Genomic DNA, 7,818 nt, shown 5'->3' with positions numbered 1-7,818 from the left:
AAAATATTTTCTTTTCATGAAATGAAACCAAGCACACAAAACTGAATTACACAACCATTTGAACAATGAATGACTAAAAACAGCATAAAAGTGTAAAACTCAAAGTTAGAGCCCTTCCAGCAAGAAGAAAGAGAAATAAGAAGTACCAAACTGATGCACCAAGAAAGGGTTTACCTGCGAACAAATAATGAGATTTGACAAAGGAGATTAAGCCAGTATGAACATGTTAAAACCCAGAAGTCGCCTCCATGAGTAAAAGTTAAGGATTGTGTCTGAATACATCGGACTCCCCACTTTGTCAAAAACTAAAAAATAACGACAGATATGCCTTATAATGTTATATGTGTGTGTGTGTGTGTGTGTGTGTGTGTGTGTGTGTGTGTGAGAGAGAGAGAGAGAGAGAGAGAGAGAGGTTACTAAACATGTGCCAAATTGGAAGAAGAAAACCACCAAGGAAGGAGAACACATTCATATGGAATATTGTAGAACAAAAGGTACACAAACAAACATACAGTGCTTTAGTAAGCTTGCAACAAATTATTTCAAAGCTCTAAGAGGTTGAACTTCATTTTAACTCTTCCAAGATCATAACCTTCAATAAAGACGTGCATGACATGTTTCTAATGGGTGAGATTGCTTCCTCCAGGGATCTATCATCTATGACACAACTTGAACAAATAAAATTCCAACAGAACTAACAAACACCTCATAAACATGCTAATGAATGAAGCGTTTCGATATCACCAAACTTCCACCTCAGAAACATGCTAATAATTGAAGCTTTCCACTGAAACCAAACTTCCAACTGGTACATTCAGACATCAGTATGTGTACTTAACAGATGCAACTCTTTGCTCCGGTCTGCTTTCACGAGTCAATAGAGATCTGCTTGAAGTATCAAAAGTTAAACCCCTTTCAACAACAGCAATTATAGTGCAAGATGCACAAATTGAAAGGGATTTGATAATGTTATTCAACTTTTGAACAAACAAATTCATCCATGATCCGAAAGGTAGTAACTAGCATCCAGATAAATAGATGCGTCCAGTATATCATGTCCTATCAATCCCAATCCATTAACATATTCCATGAGTAACTTTTCCCAAAGTTCTTCTTCATCCAAAAGTACTAGAGTTGTAAAATACTCTAGAAAAACATTTCAATAATGTGTATAAATTAGAGTGAACAAAACAATATAAATAACCAAGGCTCAAAACTGCACATCAGGCTCTAAATCCTGTTCCTGTTCCGTTCTGGTTCAATATCCTTACCGGCAGCCATTTCCATATTGTTTTGAACCTCTTGCTTTTTCAATCTCAACTGCTCTGTTCTCTCCCTACGCCCCTCTTTTACTAACTCATCAAATTTAATTATCTTTTATAACTAACAACGGATGCCTATCAATCAACTCTTCATTTTGATAAGCTTCCCTCAACACCGCAATCTTAAACCCACCTTTCAAAGACAAATAAAACAACCCCGAATGTCTAGTAAAAACACTCGCAAATGCATTTGAAAACCGATACTCATCTTTAAGCTTCCCTATAATTGGAACTGGCATTTTTTTCAACAAAGACATAGAAAGCAATTCATGAAGAACACCAACAGTCCTTTTCTCCATTTCTGACAAAAACTGCTCTAAATGAGACGCATCACTATAAAGCGAAATATAAGGAAGTTCCATCCAATACCTAACCCATTCTCTCATTTCTTTCCTAATTAAAAACCCACGCGGCAATTTCCTATTAAACGATGGCCTAATACCAATACCCGTTAACCTCGTCTCTTCCTCCGCGCTCGTCTCAATAACCGATTTCGTAAACTCCTTGTCCCATTTCACTATCTCCAAAAGCGAATTCTCCTCCCTAGGGCACCCAAGTAATAAAAAATAATCAGAATACTTGGGCACCAAGTTACACAAAAAATCGTCCAGAAAACCAAGCTCCCTCTTCATATGAATTAACTTGTCATCCCTAATCACCCTATCTTTAAACATGATCAATAATTTGCATAACTTCCTACAATTAACCCTTCATTCTCATCTTTAACCCGTTTCTCCTCGTCTAAAAAACTCCGTAACCGATTACATACACGTAGAAACGGAACGGGTTGTGTTTTGGGTTTAATTTGTTGCGATTCTAGAAGTAATTCCAAGTTTGTGTACTTCCATATTTAGACTGATTATATGTTTCCCTTTTTGAAAAAATGTTTTTCTTAGATTAGAGATACGCGCCCTTCCTCATATAGATAGATTCGCTCATAAACTTCAGGATCTCAATTATGTGAATCAGTTAGAGTTTATAACTATTTAGTACTACTGAACTTTTTTTTTTTTTCCTAAATGGTACCCGAACTTTGTTTCTATTTATTAGGTACCCGCGAAGTTTCAATTTGTTTTAATTTAGTACATTAGTTAATTTTCCATCCAATTTCACCAATTTCACTAGCGCGTTAGTTCTATTCACGTTAGCACTATTCACACAACACTATTTATGTTATTACTATTCATAGCAACAGTGTTTTCACTATTCACATGGACAATTTTTTTTAATCAATCTTAAAAATTAATTCTTTAATGAAAAAATAAAAATAAAAAACACTATTCACGTGAACAATTTTTTTTAATCAATCTTTAAAATCAATCTTAAAAATTAAAATCTATTCAATGAAAATAATAATAAACAAATATTCATTCTTTCATGAAAAATAATTTAAATACTATTCATGTGAACAATTTTTTTGTGTTTTTTTTTTTTTTTTTTTGTGGTAATCTAATTTTTAAGATTGATAATTAGATTATCACACCAAAAAAACATTGTTCACATGAATAGTAAAAACATTGTTCATGTGAATAGTGTTTTTTTATTATTTTTCATTAACGAATTAATTTTTAAGATTGATTAAAGATTCTTTAAAAAAAACTATTCATGTAAATAGTGAAAACACTGTTCACATGAATAGTGTTTTTTGTTTTTCAAAATTTGAATTTTTGAAAAACATTGTTTGCATGAATAGTGCCATGTGAATAGTATTAACTTGAATAGTGCTAACGCCGTTAGTAAAATTGTACGGAATTGGATGTAAAATTAACTGAGGTACTAAATTGAAACAAATTGAAACTTTGTGGTACGAATAGGCGAGAAACAAAGTTCATGTACCATTTAGGAAAAAATGTGAAAGTTCATGGTACTAAATAGTCATTAACTCAATCAGCTATTTATGCCCATGATCTTGCAGAGAAATATATGTGAGTGTTATACTGTGTTTGACTTAGTATCAGAGCTTCCAGTATTCACCATCGAAGAACAAACCTTATGTATTACCTGACCCGGTTCGTTTAAAACTTCTTTGACTACTTTTCGACATAGATTGTAGACATTATCATTTTCGATTGCTTCATCTAGTCGTTGGTCTTTTCGCCACATTACTTTTAGACTTGAAATTGATGCAATAATTTGGAGTTGCGGGTTGAAATGACGATGTGGAATTTGACGAGTTTTTAGTAGCATGGTTTTGGGGATGGATTGATGGTTTTAGGAGAGGGATGGATTGAAATGTTTGCTGGTTGGGTTAAATGGTCAAAGCTCAAAAGCCAATGAGGTAGTTGATGGGACATTAGTGTTCAATAATTTAATTTAATTAGGCCTTTAGAGTTTTTATTGAAAGTTGAAACAAAATTCTTCTAATACTCACATTTTAAAAGGGCCACCTTACAACTAATTTTCATAACAACAATGCAACACTAGTCCATAATAGGTTATGAATTTAATAGATCCCCCAAAACACAAAACATCAAAACCTGACACAATATGACAAAGGTGCTAAAACAATTCAAAAGAATTCCATGGTGAGACGGATTTTTGATTGGAAGTTTTACACTATACTAGTCTTAATCTTACTTTAATTTCACACACAAATAACAATTTAATTATAAAATTATGAAAGAAGATAGAAGAGAGAAAAGGTGTGGAGGATTAAATCCACTCATGTGAAAATCAATTACTATCTTTAAGGACTTCATCACTACATCTCTAATCCTTATTGGGTTCATAGACAAACCCGAAGACGGATTCGTGTTTCGCTTTTTAACACGATGAACTCATTTCTGAGAACACCCTATTAGCATGAGAAATTGAAGAGTATCCATTCAATTCCTAGCCTTACTCTACACCAGTCTTCCAAAGTTCAAGGATTGTTTTTACTAGGAAGCAGAACACGCGACAAGCTCCAATGTCAGATGATGAGTCGCACTCACTACTCTATCTTGAGTTCCATATTACAAAATTGGTCGTTCATTGTCATTTTGTGGTAAGATGTAAACTAAAGTTTGCTCTACCTAAACAAATGACTCACTTTCCAAGAAATCAAACTTGTTCCTCACATGAGCATTATTAACCCTCCACAAGGGAGGGTTTATTAGCTAATCCGAGGAATCAATGGCTAAGAAACTTAAAGAGAAGAAGAATAATATCTTTGTTACACTATGGAGAGGACTCCATTAATGAGTTACACGTTTTCTAAAACTAAAAGGATGATATGTTACGTATGAAAAAACTAACTTATGAATAAAAAATGGAATGAGTGAAAATCATAAGTGCTCCACTTTGGTATTGCTCGATTTTGTCTACCTTAGTGCTCAAATAATGGAGAAACCACTAAGTGATGGGCCCACATGTTTTGACCAATGGTGGGTATATGTGGGCCCTGGTGATTTTTACAACTTCACGTTTTTGCATAGAACCTCATTGCACTGATCATTTTGACAATTCACGTGCCGAATTCGGAGTCCAGAATCAGAAGATATATCAAAATCAATAAATGACATATTAATAGAATCCTTATTAACAGAATCAGAAGAGTAAACGACAATGGGGGTGACAAAAGCACCTGGAAAGTGAAATGTCCATTGTCATTAAAATATTTTCTTTTCATGAAATGAAACCAAGCACACAAAACTGAATTACACAACCATTTGAACAATGAATGACTAAAAACAACATAAAAGTAAAAAACTCACAGTTAGAGCCTTTCCAATGTAAGAAGAAAGAGAAATTAGAAGTACCCAACTGATGCACCAAGAAAGGGTTTACCTGCGAACAAATAATGAGATTTGCCAAAGGAGATTAAGCCAGTACGAAGATGTTAAAACCCATAAGTGGCCTCCATGAGTAAAAGTTAAAGATTGTGTCTGAGTACATTGGACTCCCCTTTGCCAAAAACTAAAAAATAACAACATATATGCCTTATAATGTTATATGTTGTGTGTGTGTGTGTGTGTGTGTGTGTGTGTGTGTGTGTGTGAGAGAGAGAGAGAGAGAGAGAGAATAGAAGTTGCTAAACATGTGCCAAATTGGTAGAAGAAAACTATCAAGGAAGGAGAACACATTCATATGGAATATTGTAGAGCAAAGGTACACAAACAAACATACATTGCTGTCTTGCAACAAATTATTTCAGAGCTCTAAGAGACTGAACTTCATTTTAACTCTTCCAAGATCATAACCTTCAATACAGATGTACATGATATGTTTCTACTAGGTGAGATTGCTTCCTCCAGGGATCTATCATCTATGACACAACTTGAACAAATAAAGTTCCAACAGAACTAACAAACACCTCAGAAACATGCTAATGAATGAAGCATTTCGACGTTACCAAACTTCCACCTCAGAAACATGCTAATAATTGAAGCCTTTCAATGAAACCAAACTTCTAGCTGTTACATTCAGACATCAGGATGTATACTTAACAGATGCAACTCCTTGCTCCGGTCTGCTTTCTCGAGTCAATAGAGATCTGACTGAAGTATCAAAAGTTTAACCCCTTTTCAACAGAAATTATAGTGCAAGATGCACCAATTGAAAGGGATTTGATAATGTTATTCAACTTTTGAACAAACAAATTCATCCATGATCCGAAAGGCAGTAACTAACATCCGGATAAGAAGATGAGTCCAGTATATCTTGTCTTATCAATCACAATCCATTAACATATTCCATGAGTAATTTTTCCCAGAGTTCTTCTTCATCCAAAAGTACTAGAGTTGTAAAATCCTCTAGAAGAACATTTCAATAATGTGTATAAATTAGAGTGAATAAAATAATATAAAGAACCAAGACACAGAACTGTACATCCGGCTCTAAATCCTATTCCTGTTCCTGTTCTGGTTCAACATCCTTTGCGGCAGCCATTTCCATATTCTTTTGAACCTCTTGCTTTTTCAATCTCAACTGCTCTGTTCTCTCCCTATGCCCCTATTTTAATAACTCAACAAATTTAATTATCTTTTATAACTAAAAATGGATCCCACCCTATCAATCAACTCTTCATTTTGATAAGCTTCCCTTAACACCGCAGTCTTAATCCCACCTTTCAAAGACAAATAAAACAACCCCGAATATCTAGTAAAAACACTCACAAATGCATTTGAAAACCGATACTCATCTTTAAGCTTCCCTATAATTGGAACTGGCATTCTTTTCAACAAAGACATAGAAAGAAATTCATGAAGAACACCAACAATACTTTTCTCCATTTCTGACGAAGACTGCTCTAAATGAGACGCATCACTTTAAGGTGAAATATAAGGAAGTTGCATACAATACCTAACCCATTCTCTCATTTCTTTCATAATTAAAAACCCACGCGGCAATTTCCTATTAAACGATGGCCTAATACCAATACCCGTTAACCTCGTCTCTTCCTCCGCGCTCCTCTTAATAACCGATTCCTCAAACTCCTCGTCCCATATCACTAACTCCAAAAGCGACTTCTCCTCCCCAGAGCACCCAAGTAATTGAAAATAATCAGAATGCTTGGGCCCCAAGTTACACAAAAAATCATCCAGAAAACCAAGCTCCCTCTTCATATGAACTAACTTATCAGCACTAATCACCCTATCTTTAAACATGATCAATAATTTGCATAACTTACCCACAATTAACCCTTCATTCTCATCTTTAACCCATTTCTCCTCGTCTAAAAAACTCTGTAACCGATTACTTACTGCGAAGAAACGGAATGGGTTGTGTTATGGGTTTAATTTGTTGACTATTCTAGAAGTAATTCAAAGTTGGTGTACTTCCATATATAGACTGATTATATGTTTCCCTTATTGGAAAGATGTTTTTCCTAGATTAGAGATACGCTCTTCTGGCATAGATAGATTCGGTCATAAACTTTAGGATCTCAACTATGTGAATAGGCTATTTATTCCCATGATCTTGCATAGAAATATATATGAGTGTTATACTATGTTTGACTTGGTATCAGAGCCTCCAGTATTCACCATCGAAGAACAAACCTTCTGTATTACCTGACCCGGTTCTTTTAAAACTTCTTTGACTACTTTTCAACATAGATTGTAAACTTTGTCATTTTCGATTGCTTCATCTAGTCGTTGGTCTTTTCGCCATATTACATTTAGACATTAAATTGATGAATTAATTTGGAGTTTCGGGTTGAAATGACAATGTGGAATTTGACGAGTTTTTAGTAGCATGGTTTTGGGGATGGATTGAAATGTTTGTTGGTTGGGTTAAATGGTCAAAGATCAAAAGCCAATGATGTAGTTGATGGCCATTAGTGTTCAATTATTTAATTTAGGCCTTTAGAATGTTATTGAAAGTTGAAACAAAATTCTTCTAATACTCACATTTTACAAGGGCCACCTTACAACTAATTTTCATAACAACAATGCAACACTAGTCCATAATAGGTTATGAATTTAATAGATCGATCCCCCAAAATACAAAACATCAAAACCTGACACAATATGACAAAGGTGCTAAAACAATTCAAAGGAATTCCATGGTGAGG

General features: G+C 34.4%; 2 pseudogenes; both read right to left on the bottom strand.

Annotated features, from left to right (window-relative positions):
• Positions 1–1,230: 1,230 nt before the first annotated feature.
• On the bottom strand, positions 1,231–3,509 carry LOC147485671 (protein WHAT'S THIS FACTOR 1 homolog, chloroplastic-like; annotated as a pseudogene).
• A 2,637-nt stretch (positions 3,510–6,146) lies between these two features.
• LOC147485670 (protein WHAT'S THIS FACTOR 1 homolog, chloroplastic-like) lies at positions 6,147–7,291 on the bottom strand (annotated as a pseudogene).
• Positions 7,292–7,818: the final 527 nt, after the last annotated feature.

This window comes from Coptis chinensis, chromosome 7 (genome assembly GCF_015680905.1).
Source record: "Coptis chinensis isolate HL-2020 chromosome 7, ASM1568090v1, whole genome shotgun sequence".
Classification (NCBI taxonomy): Eukaryota; Viridiplantae; Streptophyta; class Magnoliopsida; order Ranunculales; family Ranunculaceae; genus Coptis; species Coptis chinensis.
Note: the sequence above shows the minus strand (reverse complement) of the source record. Positions and strands in the feature narration are given on the sequence as shown.